The sequence below is a fragment of the Dermacentor silvarum genome, chromosome 6, assembly GCF_013339745.2.
Source record: "Dermacentor silvarum isolate Dsil-2018 chromosome 6, BIME_Dsil_1.4, whole genome shotgun sequence".
Lineage (NCBI taxonomy): Eukaryota > Metazoa > Arthropoda > Arachnida > Ixodida > Ixodidae > Dermacentor > Dermacentor silvarum.
The window spans coordinates 122,503,505-122,520,672 of record NC_051159.1 but is presented as its reverse complement, the minus strand read 5'-3'; the positions used below and the strand labels follow the sequence as shown (position 1 = coordinate 122,520,672).

Genomic DNA, 17,168 nt, shown 5'->3' with positions numbered 1-17,168 from the left:
GGGAACTTGTCGCCCTCTAGCACGTCCCTTCTTCGAGAAGTTTTTTTTTTATTATTATTATTATTATCAGACCTCTTCTTTTTTTTTTTTTGCTGTCTATCGGCAGAGCCACTGCATGGAGCGATCAGCAAAGCACACGTAAAAGACGGCCCTTCTTAATGACGCTTAAGGATTCGAGGAAAAAATAAAGTAAGGCCGAGCTAAGGATCCGGAAACGCATGACCGGCAGCAACGAAACACTTAAAAATGGAGCACAATAGAAGAAACACTTAAAAAAAGAGCGCAATGGACAAGAACTTTGGTGACGTCAAACTGTTGTCAATGGTACCTTTCGTAATGTAACCTAGAGTAGGAGGCAACAAAGGGCAGGCGTACTTCACTTTACGCCATCAAAAAATAGGGAGAGGAATGTCACATGCGCAAACACTTAGCAGAAAATCAGCTGAAAGTAACCTGACGTTAAAAAAAAAAAAAGAAAGAAGGCCAGTGCTGCCACTAACACGCATAATGAAAACATCCGAAAGACAACAGAATGCCGTAGTCTGAAAGGTGGCGCATTCAGCAAGGAAGCGATCGAGGACCTCACGCTGTGTAGTAGTACGCGCACACATGCATAGGGAGGCGCTAATTTTGGGTTGGGCGCCGAAGAAACCTAGGCGGTGAAAATTTAATCCGGAACTTTTCACTACGGCGTCCCTCGAAGGCCGCAATGCATGCAGTGAGACGTCAATGCCTTAATGGTTAATCAATTATCTAGAATCTACACAGAACCAGCAACGCGGCAAAGTTCAGAATCATCAAGAAAACAAAACGTGATAAACAGCAACAGTATAAAGCAAAAAGCGAGAAAGTTCTCAAATCCGAGGAGACGCGTGGTCTGAAATGTCAAGGTCGCAATGCGACCAGCCCCGGTAGCACGCAACCGACGGCCGAGCGCGCCAGAGCACGCAACTTCGGTGACGCCGCGGAAGGACACGAAAACACGCGACACTGACGAGCACACGCTAACGTGTAGCGTACAGCTAGGGCGGGTCGATCCAGCGTCGCAAAGCCTGACCGTTCGTGTAGAAATAGTCAGGAATAGAAGGAATGGGGCCATCCCAACACGAGCATCACTGAGGCCCATTCTCTCGATATATCTCTCTCACTCACACACACACACGCACACACACACTGAGAGAGAGAGAGAGAGAGAGAGCGAAAAGAGGAAATGCAGAAAGGTCTACCAGACGAGCGTCTGGTTTGCTACCCCACATACACTGGGGGTAAGGAAGAGAGTTTCAGACTTCATGCCGCCTTGCTATCCCTCCGCAGCCAGCGAGTATAATGTCGTGGGGTAAATTTAGAAAATTAAAGACACTGCCAACACGAACGCGTTGGCAGTGTTCGTGTAGTGTTTGTGCAGTGTAAAGCACAAGCGCGCGTTACTTGAAACTTGCAAAGTTCCCTACGCATACACTTGTGTTAGATCTAATTTGCAGCCCACTTTCACAAACAGAGCCCGGGATACCGCGAGTGACGACGAAATTCGTGCCACAAGCCGGCACTCAAACGCTCAAGTTGAAGGTTTAAAACCAGAGTGCCTGGCATCAATTCTGTTGGGACTCGGGGTAGCGTTTAGGCCGGTGATCCTTCAGCCAAAGGGATGAGTACGTCCGGGAGTAGGAGCGCGAGAAAAAGGGGTTTATTCTACATATTTACAGTGGCTCCAAATATGGAAGCCCACTCCATGGGGGAGCACTTTGAAAGTCTCAGCTCACTACATGTCTGAGCACATATCAGAACACGTCAGGACACACCACTGCACCCAAGGCGTCTGCTTATAAAATAGTCGTCTTCCCTAGTTGACTCGACAAGGGAATCTGATGACCTTGGTGCAGAGGGGTCGGGTCGTATGGTTCACAGAACTGCGGTTGCACCTTCTAAACAAGGACAAGGCAATCTGGAAACAAGGGATTCACACTCCTTCTACGAAAGTCGTCGACTTGGTTTCTTGCTCTCCGAGACGAGACGTTCGTCTTGCCAGGGTGGTCGGGAGAGTGACCTTCGTGCTGGTCCCCGCTTCCACGAAGGGTGGCGGTTGTGGTCGCTTCTAAGTAAGCTTCTTTGTCATTGCGTCACAGCCGGTGTCGGGCCCCGTCGCCACGTAGCAGCCGCTGATGAAGGGGTGGCATCGGGGGAAGCACCCAAAGGATGCGCACTGCCGATTAGGGGCGCTAGTTTGCCCGTCACCGTCGGTGTGGGGCACTGTCGCCGTCTGCGCGACGCTGATGAAAGGGGCTGCCTCAATGGAAACAATCAAAGAATGCGCCCTGCCGATTCGGGACGCAACATTTCGTGGAATCCATTTACACGGTCAAACCTCATCCTTAATTATAACAGCAGTCAGGTTAGCAGTAACACTAGGCCTTTTGTTTGTCTCGCCAGAACGGCTAGGATAAATGCGTTGTGGCCTTATTTCAGAGCAGTGTACGTTGCAGTTACCACAGCCACTTTCCCCCAACTGCGCATGCGCAGTCAGCTGCAGTCGGTTTCGGTAGATGATAGATACAGATAAACTTTAATGCAAAGATAGAGTTTTGTCTTGCCCCAATGGGGCATCGCTAATGGTCGGGGCCCATAGTCCAGGGCTCCGCTGGCTCTTGCCATCTTCTCTGCTCTCTGGATCAGCTTGAGTTGGTCGTCGAGGGCCGAGCTGGACAGCAGTGCCTCCCATTGCTCCCTCGTGGTGTTCGTGTCATGGTGTTCTATGTTGTGTAGCGTGCACTCCCACGTTATGTGGCATAGGGTTGGTGTGGCCCCACACCACGGGCATTCGTCCCTGTAGGCTGTGAGGTGCATGCGATGTAATATGTGTAGGTAACGGTAGAATGGCAACGCAAAGCTAAAACACTATCATCTACTGAGGTTTACCGTGACTAAGAAAACGAGTCAAACATCGCATCCAACCGAGTTACCTTTCACGATAGTCCGCCATTCTACATTACCGGTGCAGAATATAAAAGTGCTTGCTTGGTTGTGATACCTGTTTTTGTCTAATGACGCTTGCCTCCCAGTCGAAAACCTACCCTTCCGCAAATTTCAGCAATCACAACACGCTGGCAATGCCAGAAGAAACGAGAAACGCAGCCTTCTGTGCCAACTATGCGTGTCCTTGGCCACACATATCTCTTTTAGAAGAAAGCCGTGTGAAAACCCAAGCATCCTTTTTTTTTTTCTTGGTACAGGCCAACGGTTAACTACGTCGCAGGTTGCCAGGCAAGCAAGCCCAACGCGTACAGATTACATACAACAAAGACAAGCCTAACCCACTACCTTGTCTTCGCATCCTTCTAAAGTACAATTTCGGTTCCACTGGCTTCGTTTCGTGTAAAAGCATACCTTCACAACACACAAGTGCGTTCTCTCTCTCTCCTTCTCTCTCACACACACGCGCGTATACATTCCGTTCAACCAACATGACTGCCGTAAGAAACTTCATAACAGGCACAGGCACAAGAAGCCAACAGGAAATGAAGTCAAGGAAAGCATACTGGGAATTGCCAGTGCACTTTTCCACTTATGGCTGGTTCGCACTTACACTACTGCGTCGTTCGCCACAATGTACAAAAGCGTCTGCGGCACCCAGCGGCTGCGACCAGATGAGACGAAAAGTTTACGCAGATCCAACGTACATGCCGGTATCTGTATGAAGCAATGCTTTAGTGAAATAGTTAATTAGATTATATACAACTAACGGCGATACGTAGAAATGCCTTTTGTTTTATAGTATCCAACGTGTAATGACTATCCGTTGAACATAATGCGCTATTCCATTAAGAGGTCGGTGTGCTTTGGGGATATATACATATGAGTCCACGTGATATGTTTGGGTTTTACGTACGAATTTTTTTTATTATTATTAGGCAGAACAGAGGTGCGCTTACGGGCCCTATACTTTGTCGATCAGCATACAGGGATTACACAAGCCCACTTGGTGGTACTTGAAGTCGGCGCATATATAAGCTTCGCATATAATCCGCAATTCTATCTGCCGAGATACCGGCCGACCCAGCAGCAGCCACGCCGAACGCAACGAAGGGTTCCCTCTAAAAAATTAGCCGGAACGCACGGCGTGCGACAGAACACACACCGGCGACAGCCGTCAAGCCGCGGCGCTCGTCAGCGCCGTGGGAAATTCGAGAACGACCCCATCCGCTTGTCGCCCGCGTACGAGAGCATACGCGTCGCTCACACGCTTGATCGCGACAGTGCGCTGGCTACACAGCTGACATCGTGTGCAGCTAGAGATAGTCGCCCGACCCATATTTCCGTTTCATAGTTGCTTAAACATGCATGCGCGTAAACACCGGCGTAAAATTCCTGGTGAAGGACAGAAGTCACTGGATAACGCGGTGGCGGTTAGCAGGCAGGTGTACAGTGTACAGGCAGGTGTACTGAGGGCCTAAAGGCATTCATTGGAAGTAACACATTTCTGGGTACTTCACTTCCCCTCTACGTAGAAGATAATGAAAAAAAAAAAAAAGTAGCTGCTGAGTGCACTAATGCCCGCACTTATTAACGATTTAACGACTTAACAATTTAACGGAATGACGGAGATGGCGAACCGAAGGGCCTTAGCTTATCATATCACCAACTCTGCGCATGCGCTTATGATGCAATATTTGGCATGGATGTGTCGTTAGCAATTCCAGCCTTGAAAGGACTGTCGAACAATGTCCGCAATAAGCGCCGTCTTTCGTGCGCAAATGGTTGGTCAACAAATAGTCACGCGGTACTACAGAACACGCGGTCGAATCTGGCACAATAAAGAAACAGGACCAAATGGCGAGCCGTCTTGGAAGCATTCGCCAAGCGCATCTGGTCTCCACTTTAGTTCACCCGTTCCTGCCTCATATAATGATATGCGTCACCACTTAGTCATTGATACCCCTATCACCTTGCGAAAACTCTGGGGAGTCTTGAACGATCCTATACAATCTTAGCTCGCGCTTCCGTATACTATAGACGCTTCAGACGCGGCTTCACGGGAGTCTCGGCGTTACTCACGTCAAGGCAACTAAGGAGAACCTCTTGCGGCCAACGTGTCGTCCGGTCGTCTATAGCAAGAAAACGTCTAAAAACGGCGGACAATCGTTTCTCCCTTCTAGATGCTACTATACAGTGGACTGACTCCCTGTTATGTACAGTACATATAATGCCGAGACGATATCCCTAAGCGCCATTCCGCGCGCTTGATGCGTACCATATTTTTCAGCCAGGCAAGCGCCGGGCCTGACCGTCCCTATATGTACTATAGTTCCTGTCAATATGCTCTGGTAAAAATCATCTTCGCAACACGCGGCCAGGCCCATTATCCCGTCACCGACCATTCCATCAGAAGCCGATGTAGCGCTGCCCTCGATTCACTGATCTGTGCGACTATCCGTCTCGTGCACTCATAGGTGTGTCCTTTGTGTCTTTTCCTTCTAACGGGTGTGTTTTTCCTCACCGTTCAACTGTCGTATATATGCTAGCCTCTACTACACCTTTTATGCTTGCCTCCACAAACGCATGACATTGATTGATTGATTGGTTGATTGATTGATTGATTCATTCATTGATTCATTCATTCATTCATTCATTGGCTGACTTTTACGTGCAAGGTCACCACCGGGGCTGTGAGACACGCCGTATATAATGGAGGACTCCTGCCTAATTCTCAGCGCTAGGGGCCTCCTCCAAAGTGCCTCTCAGTGCACGAGCATTTTTTTGCATTTCGCGTCCACCAAATGCAGCAGCCGCTGCCCGGAATCGAAACCGTGGCCTCGTGCTCAACAGCAGAACGACACAGCCACTGCATGAGCACCGCGGCGGGTTTTAGTGCAGGACCGCAAACAAGTTAACGTTCCTTGGTTATCGTTTGTTCCTCTCTCTTGCTGTCAAATGAAAGACACCACTACTATTCAATTTTAAACAGTCGACATGGTCTCAACTCAAGCCACTGGTCCTACAGGGACTGCATGCAGTCCGAACTTATGCCAACACCAAATTGGGTAGTAATGAGTAAAGACGCCGGAGAGCGCAGTACAGGCGCGTGCTTCCTATTAGAATGAGACGCATCGCACCTTCACGCGCCGAAGGACGTAAAAGAGGCACGAGAAAGGGGGTACCGGAAGAAACAGACTGTACGAAGAAGCCGTCAAGACGTCAGGCCCGTCGCGCGGAAGACTCGCCTAAAGTCGAAAGTCCTTTAAGAAACTCACGCCTCGTTCAGCGCGCGAGTTTCACACTGGCGCGCCACAGGCACAAGCGTGAACTCGAGCGCGAGCAGAGTACTACACAGGCTTGCTCCTCACGCGGCACGCCAGCTGGATAAGGTGACGCTTATTACGAAAAACGGGATGGCACAACGGAAGGAAAGAAAGATACATCAAACTGGTCCAGCCTATCAGAAAGCGCGAGACCAGTTGCTTCCGGAACAGCGTGGCCTCCTACGGCGCGACGCAGAGCGCGGTTAAAGCGCGTCAGTATAGGGGGGTCAAACCGACGCGTACGGGGGCGCGCACTCGCGCGAGCGTCAGGGCGTGACGGGGAGCGCGCCTTCTCGCACCTCACGCGTCATCAGCGTCTTCCGACCCGCTGACACGCGCGCACCCGGTAACGAGGAAGAAACGAAAAAAAGATCGCAACAATATAAACGGCTCACTTCTTCCATCGGCACGCGCCCCGGGCACGAGTGACACCTGCTCTCCGGCGAGCCCGACACGCCGGTGCCAGAAGTTCGCCAGCAGGTGATTAAACGAGAAAGAACGCCGCCGGTTGTAAAAGACTTTCACCGGTGAGGCTCCAATTGCTCTCGCTGTCACAAGGTGTCGACCCGCGGGAGGTGGCAGCGACGCCTATAATGCCTTATACACAGCAGCACGGGTCGCGGACACAAGCGCGAGTAAGGGCAAACAAAAACAAGTGCCAGCGAAGCAGAATGGATAGCGCGCGGCGTGTGTGTGTGTGTACGTGCGTGCGTGTGCTCTAGCGAAAGCCGGGCCCCGGGAGTGGTAGGGGGCAGCGGTTTTGGCGGGGGTGAGGAGGCGTCGACGAGCCCGCGGCGCAGAAGACAACAAGCCCCGTGTTGCCAGAGGTCGGTCGGTCGGCCAGCCAGCCAGCCAGCCAGCCAGCCAGCGGCCGACCGGGGCAATAAACAAAAGCGAACGCCAGGTGGCCCGGCGGCAGCATCGCTTCGTTTACGAGTGACGTCGTAATGTGGCGGCTGGGATGGAAGCGACGGCGATATCCAACTTTCACAGCCCGCCGCCGTCGTCTTCCAGAAAGGTAATAGCTGTCGTAAACGGGGCCGCCGTGCGCTCTCCTTCTTAGTCTTAGCTCCTTCACGGGCGCGCGGTCTCGGCACCCCAACCCCTCAAACGGGCCTCGGAGCTTGCGTCTCCGAGAAGAATGCGCCATGTTGTATATTACACGCACCCATGACTACGATACATAGAGATGCCTGGCGTTATAAGGGCCGCTTTTACTATCCCGACGTGTCGCGGAAAGCCGAAAAAGCTAGGCTGCAGGTCGGCGTTACGCTGGCGAGCGTCCGCGCTTGCCCGTCGAAGCACGTTACCGCAGCCAACCGGGGTAGACGGACCATAACTCACAGAACAAACACGCGGCACACGTTGTTCTTCGTTCTTGACTCCGTGATCCAGTCCATTGGAGCGGTATGCAAGTTCATGAACAGTGCTGCGCAAAGTGGGTCATAACAAACACGGCTGCAGTGGTCGGTTTTCCAGACGACATCCAAAAGCTCCGTAGCGAGGTCGGCTTTCGCGCCGCTACCACCGCTGCCGTCACGTAACGCTTAACGATAAGCATTTTGGCACGTATTTAACACGTCCACGGCAACGAACTTGCCATCGTTAACCAGTGAACAAGAAGAATTCAAAATGCCACTGCCTATCTGGCGGGAATTTAGGCAAAAGTACAATACACGCGTCTGCTACGGTTCCCGTCATGCTTCCGCAATGGAATGAGCTTACGTTGACGAAACTAACGCTGTTAAAGGTATAGGTTAGGTTCCAGAGAAGACCGTTCTACGCAACGCTTTTATAATATGTGTTATAAACCTTGCTCCTTCCTCGACTTGCTACTAAAGAAGTTGTTACCAAGCCACAACAACAACAAATTTAAACCTGTGATAACGAGGGCGTCTGAGTCCACGTTTGATATTTGCTGAAGTTTTCGAAAGATGAACCAATAACGCGCAGATGAACACATTTCGCAGGTTCTCTTTCTCTCTCTCTCTCTCCCTTTTTTTCCCTGTTCTCATCTTCCAATTTCTTCGTCATACAATCATTGTCATACAATCATACATCATTCCCGTCTTCTACTCTTTCACATTCTTAACCGTGATAAATCCCTCTCAACGTGCCCCTAGTACTTGTCAAAGCCGCAACGTCCGATGGTGGCGCTTCCGAGGTACTTCCGCAGTGACGTCTCTCAACGTCTGCGCGGCGTTCGCGCCCGCACGACAAGATTCAGGGAAGAAAGGCGCAGCTATAGCACAACTCCGGGGCGGCGTCATCGTCCCCCCCTCCCCCTCATCTTCGCGAACGTTATTCCAGTCGTCCTCGGGCCAGCTGTCGTGGCAAGCTATTAACGCCAAAGCCACAGAAGCACCGACGGGAAGCAGAGGGGAGGCGGGCGCGCGCCAGGCCCGAACCATTTCATACGAGCACTCCTTCCGCCTTTCGGACTTGTCCGGCTGGGAAAACGGCGAGACAGCTTCTTGCTCCCCTTCCATCTTCCATCCGCAAAGGACATGCCGCCGCATTCGGATGGATCCGACGAGACGCCGCCGCCAGCAGCAGCAGCGGCGGGCGGCAGGCGGGTTGTTTCGCAGCGAGAAAATGAGCGCGGCCTAGTCCTTCCATCTCCTCCGGTGTGCACCCTCCTCCCCAACCTCTGTGCAAACTGTCCAAGTCAGGAGGCTGTCCTCCCTCCCCCCAAAACCCCTCTCCTGCCACCCACTTCATCGCGAGATTGGTGAGGGCGCCACGCGCCTGACATTGGACGCGACAAGAGCCGCCGCTGCTGCCGTCGTCGACCACACTGGGGAAGAAAAAATGAAATGAAGAAAAGTGCGCTATTCCCTCCGCGGGAACGAAGATCGAGACGCCCCGCATACCGCATTCGTCCGCGTACGCGAGGCGCCCGCGAACGTGTACCGCGGCGCACGCGAACAGCACGCATTCCAACGTCTTGGTATTCGTAACAAACGCGGAAAGATGAGCCCGAAATGAGGCGCCGATATTATACAGACCCTTACGGACTGCTACGCCACCTGTCGCGCGCTGACCTGACGCTGTAAAAGAAAAGAAGAAAAAAAAAGGGGGAAACTACGCAGAATGCATTTCCGAAGCCATTTCTTGGTGTCGTCCCATCGACTTCGCGCCGAGCGTTGTCAGCGCTACAGTATCAGTCGAAACGCGTAGTGTGCTCCCTAACCCGGCCTGCGCAGACACCAGGTAGTCACGGGGAGTGAAAGAAACGCGACTGTGAAGCGACGCCGAGCCAAAATTACGTCGAAAATACGAGTTATGTGATTGAGGTGCACATTCGATCGGAAATGGAAAAAGAAAAGCACCACACTACAGGTGGCTCGCGCTCCTCCTTCCCTGATTAACGGGGTGGGTGTTGTGACAGTGCGCGAAGCCAGTGTAGTAGATAGAGAGCGGTGCGGCGAAGACAACATCGAGAGCAAGAAGCCAACGACGAAGAAGCGACGCGCGTGAAATCTGACGCGCCGTCAAAATAAAATACTAAAAATAAAGCGACCATTAAGGGCCGTACACGATGGGTGACGTAGCAGAAAATGGAGGACGAATAATACCACCCGGTTCGTGGCCTATCCCCCACAGTGGGTTGTGCCATTGATTGAGGCATCACCATCATCATCATCATCATCAGAACGGCGTGGTGGCGTTCGGACGCAAGCGAGCGCCGAAGAAGTTAGCGTCCGCCGGGAGCGGGAGTAAGCCGTCGGGCCGAGGGCCCGAGCTTCCAGACTCCTACCGGCCGAACCTTGTCTGCCTAGCCTGCGGAGTTAGGACACGGTCCCACCGCGCGACTGGAGTGAGCTGTCGGGCCACGGGCTCGAGCTTCCAGATTCTACAGGCAGAACCAGGACTGCCTAATCTCCTGAGCCAGCAGAAGGTCCCTTCTCGTGACAACCAGGAGTTCGCTCAAGGAGCGACCAGTGCCTTCCTTCGACGACGGCTCAGCGTTCTTCACCGACGAGACCATGTGCCCAAACTGTTGGTGAGCCGCACCCCGCTCTCATTCTACTGTTCTAGTGTAGTCGGACACACCTAACAACTGTAGCATTAGAACTGCGGTGACTTTAATTTGTGAGAACCATCTTTGTTAAAAGCAGTGTAGAGTGCTCTTTATTTTTTATCCTTTGTTTATGTGTGTTACGTTTCCGCTTTCTTTATGTGAATATACATTCTTCTTTCACTTCTGAGATCAAACGCTCTCATCCTTCATTTGAATAGAAAACATGGATAGCGATATTACTTTAAGTCGCTTTCCATAAACGAACCGTGACAGTGGGAATGCGTGCTGGCATTCCTTAGACCATGCAGTGTGTCTTCAGCAGCAAGGCTTCGTTTAGCCAACACAGCTAAATTGGTCTATACCCATAGCTCCGGCAAGCGATGGCAAGCGCCTGGCGAGGCTAAACCATCCACCCTCGCGACGGTTCTATAGATCACAGCGGGTATGCGACAGCGTTATACGCAGTAAAGAGCGACAGAGGCTCGTCGCACCATCTCAACGCACACGCGACGGCAGGCGTTGGAGCGAGTCGAGTATGGAACGGAAGGGGCCGCTTGCGCTGTAAAGGGTACCGCGCCGCGCCGCAGCGCCCCATTCAGGGGCACACTCCTGGCCCCGGCAGGTCCCTGGAGCGCAATCTCTGAGCGCGACGCCGGCTCCGCACTGCGCATCGCATCGGCCGCGCCGGCGGAGCAATGGGCATCGTTCGAAGGACGTTTGCAGTCGCTTCGGGCACAACGCGGCCGGAGGCAGCAGCAGCAGCAACGGAGACGGCTTATATGTCGCCGAGGCCTGCATTTTGCAAGCGCCCCGTGGGGGCCAACGAGCCCGATGCTAGCGCCGATGCTCACGGGGCTATAGAGCCACCCCGCCAAGGCGAGGCGGCGATCGCGCGAATTGCGACCCTGATTGAGACAAAAGAGGCGCGCGACTGCTTAAGTCGGACGCGCGCATCAGCCGGAGCGCGCCGGCAGTTAGTTACTTTGTGTGTTTACGGACAAGAGAAGAGTGTCTGGAGGCGACTGGGCAACGGCTGTGAAAATGGGCGCCGTTGGATAACTCGGCGCCTCGTGCGCGCGACCGAATCATCTGGACGCGTGTGTCAACCCCCCCCCCCCCCCCCGCCCCCTTTGCAATTCTCGAGCGGCGATTGCTCAATTCAGTTAAGTGCGTCTTACGACGCATCGCAACGCTTATACCATTATATACATATTTGGGTGAATAACTACGGCGCTTTAAAAGTTAGAGGAAGTGAAAAGCACCGCGAGTAGTTTTTTTTTCTTTCTTTCTTTTTTTTTTTACCCGCTATATATTTCGCTTTAAAACATATTGCCCTTGAAAGTTTAGGCGAGAGTGAAATAACGTTTTGACTAGACTACAGTAACAAGAATAAGCTGAATTCGAATCTGAAGCAACCTAAAGTGACGCATAACAATACCAACGATCTTGTTCCCCGCTACAGTATATCGCCAAATTCGCGACTTCAGCGTGGCGCCACCGCAACTGCGCTTTCGCGGCGAAATTGAGAAGAAAAGCTATAGGCGTTCATTTTACCCGCTAAGAAAAAACCTTTCTTTTTGCTTTTTTTTTTTTTTTTGCACCAATGCATATATTTCTAAGGGAGTACATCGCCAATCAACTACCGTAAGCTTATTTGACATTTTCACTTAACGTCGCTTCAGAATTCGGGTTACGGTGCCCTCCACCAGCGTTGTAAAAGGCCTAGTAAGCGTTTTCAGTGCAAAAGAGGATCTGAACTACTTGTCAACGTGTCTTTTCCTTTGTTTTTCTGTTGTCTTTTTCTCGAGAAGCAGGACACCAATCCTGTGTCATCAGCTGCGGCATACGAGCTCTAACCTTTATTCTTCATGACAGACTGTCACGCTGTCTTCGGTGCAGCCTCCGTACGGGCGCCCCACGCGGTTCCGCATTAAATAATGGATACAGCAGCCACGGATTTATGTGATTTGTGCATACAGAGTCACTTCATCATTGCCGTATGGCGAATTATCCAGATACCAATTTGTAGCAGTTTTATTTACTTGCGACGACAAGTTATGCTTACTGTTTACACTGGTTCGTGAAGCCTACGGTCCGAAGCTTCTTGTGACTCATATGTGCCTCCGAGATGTGTAATCACGCAATATTTTACTTGTGATAGGAAGTTATACTAGCATGTATAGTGGGTTCGTGCTACCTTGTCTCTGAATCATATTCTGTCGTATGTCTACTCATGCAAAAAAAAAAATTAAATGCGGAAAAAAGACACAAATGTGTGCATAAAAATCTCGGATGCAAAAGCCATCGTTCGCCGAGTGCATTTTATATGGCGCAACAATGCGTGCACCGCAACACACTTAGAGGCTCCACCGAGGCGAATAGTATATGTACCTTGCTACTGCAAATTAGTCAAAGTGTGGCTGAAGCGACAGTGAATAAGCCAGAGACCATATGTCAGCGACACCGTATGGCAAGTCCATTCCACAGCACGTTTATGCGAAGATGCCTTTTATTTCTCCGAACCGCTGTTGAGAAATAATGATCGCATACATAGATGATTCGACGCGAGACCTCGCTTTTTACCCGACTGTTCAACTGAGCTCTCGTCAAGCTTGCGAACGAAACTTGCGACATACGCATTACCAACCAAACGAATGTGTATTCACATAATTGTAACTCAGAATAACTCAGTAAAACTCTTGCTTCACTTTAAACTAATGGTGACGTGAGCTCCGGTTGGTACGACAGTTTAGGCTAAACTTACATTGCACAGAACTCGTAACAAAAACATCTTCCCAATAAGCCCGGAGCCGTCATTGACGCTCCATGGAGCGAGTATCTTTAGAAATAAATGCATGCATATATAGTTACAGATCCTTGATGACTATGAATGGACGTTTAAAGTTTGGGTGATAACTTCGCCCCACGGCAATAGCCACCGTTACTGTTGGCGTTGGTCTCGTTGTAACGTTGCGCTTCCGGCGCTTTGCAGTCGGGAACGCTATATACGGTCGCGCACGGCGATTCTTGAATGAGAGTACCGGGTATATCTATAGATATAGGAGCGTGCGACCAACTAAGTGCCAACAAGAACGACGACGACCGTTATTCCGGCACAAAATTTTAGGTATGCGTAGCACCAAGAAATCCGCCAGATCCGCACTTTACTTTTTTTTCCTGGACTAACTGATATCACGTTCTTATCGCCGGCTCTGAAGCCTGCCAGTCAACGCGCGCTGCCCGCAGAGCCCTGACGGCGTTTATGCAAAGAAGGATGAGGGGGCACTGGTTGCTGCCTTTCTATCGGCGCTGCTTACGCCGGCACAGCCTAGCGTGCACCCCCGGAGAGCGTACATATTCATCGGCCCGGGACGGGCGGGCGGGCGGGCGCGCCTACTTTATTATGCAGACACGCGAAGGGCTCCTTGCACTCACGAGAATATCGCTCCGTCTATAACGCTTTCTCTTGTCGCGCACGAAACGCGCCGCCGCTGCAGGAACGCCCGTCGGCAAGGTCTACGTCCTTCCTGATCGCTCATCCTCAATCGACCCAGGCGACTCGCGAGCCGCGGAAAACACAGGCTCTGCGCGTTCGTATAAGGCCCCAGCGGAGGCGGACGCCCGAGTTGTAGCTCTAACGGAGATCTTGATCGCCGATGACGTGACGCGACGATGCAGTGGCAATATTTCTCGCAAGAAAAGTGCTGGATAAAAGTCTAAGCACTAAACTTGCAACGCCTATCAGCAGCCGCGGTTACTTGCAGCTGTTATATATGCATCCTGAAACCAAAGGTCGCGGATTCGAATCCGGGCCGCGGATGTCACGCTCTCATGAGGATGAAATACAAAACAAGACAAACAAAAAAAAAAAGGTAAAAAAAGCGCGAACGGCCATGTTTCGGTGACCGTTGCACAAGCCCCGGTGGTCAACAGAGGTTCGGCGGCATCGGCTACAAGGCGGCAATCAAAGCGTATTCTACTAATATGTAGTAGAGAAACGTGAAACCAGGGTACTTGGCCAGGCACGTCACCACCGATAGAATCATACCCCGTACAAAGTTCGCAGAAAACGAACATTTACATCTCACAAAAAGAACCGTTTGCTTTTTCCTTCTCGCACCAACTTTCAGCCCAACATTTATGACGCAACGTATGATACCGCTCGCACAATTTGACACATAAAATGTGTTTAATGCCGTATGCATGATCATCGGAGAAAGCTCTACAATAAAGTGTTTGCAACGCACTTGACTGAACCGCCATTTTGCTAACCCGTCTTCTGCGATGTCAAAGCGCGTTCGCGATTTAAAGCGATCATGAACCCATAATTGCCGAGCTTCAATTATAAACTGCATGTTGAATCACGTCCCACAGCAAACTGGCGACAATAGAGCGCATTCGGTGCGGTGGAAAATATGTATTTAAATTTTTTTCATGCCGCGGTTGAACGGCACACCAGTCTGGCAACACTGACGGTTGACGAAACGAACTGTAAATTTCCGGGACATTCCGCGTGGTTTCATTTCGACTGTGCGTCTTGCCGGTCAGTCCGAGATAACTTCTCCATGATTCCTCCGGTTTATGGCCCTTTTTTCTCCGTGAGATGGAATAATTGCGGGCACAATGCAACGGAGACGCCCCTGCTGCGATCGTGTCCGGCATGGCGCCACGTGGTTTTCGGACTGTTTCGGACCAGATGACGGCGGAGCTCAGTGGCGGCCCCGCCCTTCTTGACATCACACAAGCCACGCCAAAATTGCGGGCGGTCGCTGTCGGTGGGAGAAGCTTTATAGAGGCAGCGATGTCAATTTCGAATTTCCACCACTTCGAAATGCGCACTTTGTACTGCGCATTTCTGCTGCCAGTTTTGTAGTGCGCGTATTCATACTAACCCCTCTCCTCAGTTTAGTGATAAACTAAATTCTGGTCTTACCGTCACTCCACGCGCAGTCCCCCTCTTCTCCATACCACAGCACTGAATTTCGTTAACGACCAAAATGCAACAGAAGAATTTCACTTCGCTACGCCCCAGGCTGCGCGCAGCACAAGGGAGAGAAGGCACGCATCCATGAACACGGGTGGGCGCGTGAGCTTACCGCAGTCGCTGAAGGGCCGCTGCGCCTGCTGCTTCCTCAGTTGCCGCGGTTGACCTGGTTAGCTTTGCCTGGGGCCCAGCACAGGTGACAACCAGAGAAAGAGAGAAAAAAAAATGGATGAAAAAGAAGGTAAAGTCACACACAGAGAGAGAGATACACGCTTCAGTGACACAGGATACACACGACTCACTGCCGCTCATGCGGCGAACCATCTCGCAAACAGGCCAACTCTGGCATCGGCGGGTGCGCAAATGTTGAAAAGAGAGAGACAAAAAAGGTACGATAGCAAGAGACGCCCGCGGGCTGCTGCGTGTACAAATTACAAAGCTGCAATAACGTAAATACCTGTCAGACGCAATTGCGACATCTCAACGCGTTGCAGCGCTGTTACGTGGCTTTCGTTGCTTTGTGACGGGGTCTGACTCACTGTGCAACTGACTACACTGGAATTCGCCGCACATTTCGGAGAGCCGCCTACAGAAACCACAATTGATGGCAATCGCTGGCATGCCTACTAGTGACAGCCGAGCCGCGCTCTTATAGCAAGCCAGAAAGTTAACACCAACCACCAAGTTATAACGCTGGCAGTCACGGTGAAAATCCGGTTTGTATGTTTGTTTATTTGTTTGTTTGTTTGTTTGTTTGTTTGTTTGTTTGTTTGTTTGTTTGATTGTTTGTCTGTCTGTGTGCGGGCGCGTGCGTGCGTGCGTGCGTGTGCAGAGCAACGTCGTTGCAGTGCATAAATCATGCCTTCAAAAACATTCTCAAAGTGTATTTCGCACTGCCTGGGTACCTTCGGGAACTTCCTGCTATCGTTGGCGTTGCTGTCTCGTTGATTATTTGGGTAGGAATTGCGAAGCGGTAGTCCCTCGCTGGTTTCGTTAAGCAGAATGTTGCTCAACGCGGCTACTGCTACGAACTCCGTCATTTCCCGACTCACTGCATTAACTTCCGCGAAACTTCAGGCGCTGAATGAGAACCAAGAGTAAACGTGATAACTGCGAGATCTAAGGCTCTAAGATGACGCAACGCAGGTAAGGAGAAACTCAATTCATACTTCTTTATCATTTTCATTCCTTCTCAGCGAATCGGTTTCTACCATACACACTAACTCGCTTGCACCTCTGCAGAGAGATGAATAAGCAAAGGGGGCTTGCCGACTACATCAGCGTAGTACACATAGGTATCCGTGCCTGAACCAGCGTGCTCGAAGAGGGCAGTTTATCCCAGGTACGAAAACTTACAAGAGCTGAGCAATTTCGACGCGCTCAGCCCCTTTCCCTCAAAGCGCGCGGTATTCCCGCAAAGGAGCTAGCGTTCGACGAGATGAAAAGCGTCACGTTCCTGAGTCTCTAGATCACATCCGAGCCCGAACGAACCTTATCTGGCGGGCCCCACGTGACACCATTCTGCGTCTCCCCGGTACCTTATCGGGCACGGCGCGCTGATAAAGGTTAACGACAGAACTGAAGGAAGGCGCGAGAAGAGCGCGGCCACCACTCGGAGGCAAAGGCGAGAAAGCCTCACTGTTTACCCAAAAGCCTCCGCGCGGCTGCCAATTCCCGAAAACTCGGCTCCACGCTCGTAAAACCGAGACGTGCCGCTTCCGGTCAGAGTTCGAGCGCGGCCCAGGTGCCTCGGGAGACGCTGATTGGCTGACCAAACTCATTAACTGCCCAGAGAGAAAGAAAAAAATAGACGACCTCCGTCGCTGTACTAAACTGGACCGAGACCCCAGGAGAAGCACCTCTCCCT

The 17,168-nt window shown here is 51.4% G+C and overlaps 1 protein-coding gene across 11 annotated transcripts in view; it reads right to left on the bottom strand.

Moving 5' to 3' along the window:
• The window catches only part of LOC119455925 (poly(rC)-binding protein 3-like), a 490,025-nt gene that overhangs the window by 288,191 nt on the left and 184,666 nt on the right, over nt 1-17,168 (bottom strand). For 8 of the 11 annotated variants that reach the window (XM_049669431.1, XM_049669432.1, XM_049669440.1 and 5 more), the window contains exon 3: nt 15,414-15,481. The exons of the other annotated variants lie outside the window; for them this stretch is intronic. The gene's annotated coding sequence lies outside the window, so the exon portion shown is untranslated. The remainder of the gene's footprint in view (nt 1-15,413; nt 15,482-17,168) is intronic. 11 annotated transcript variants of the gene reach the window in all.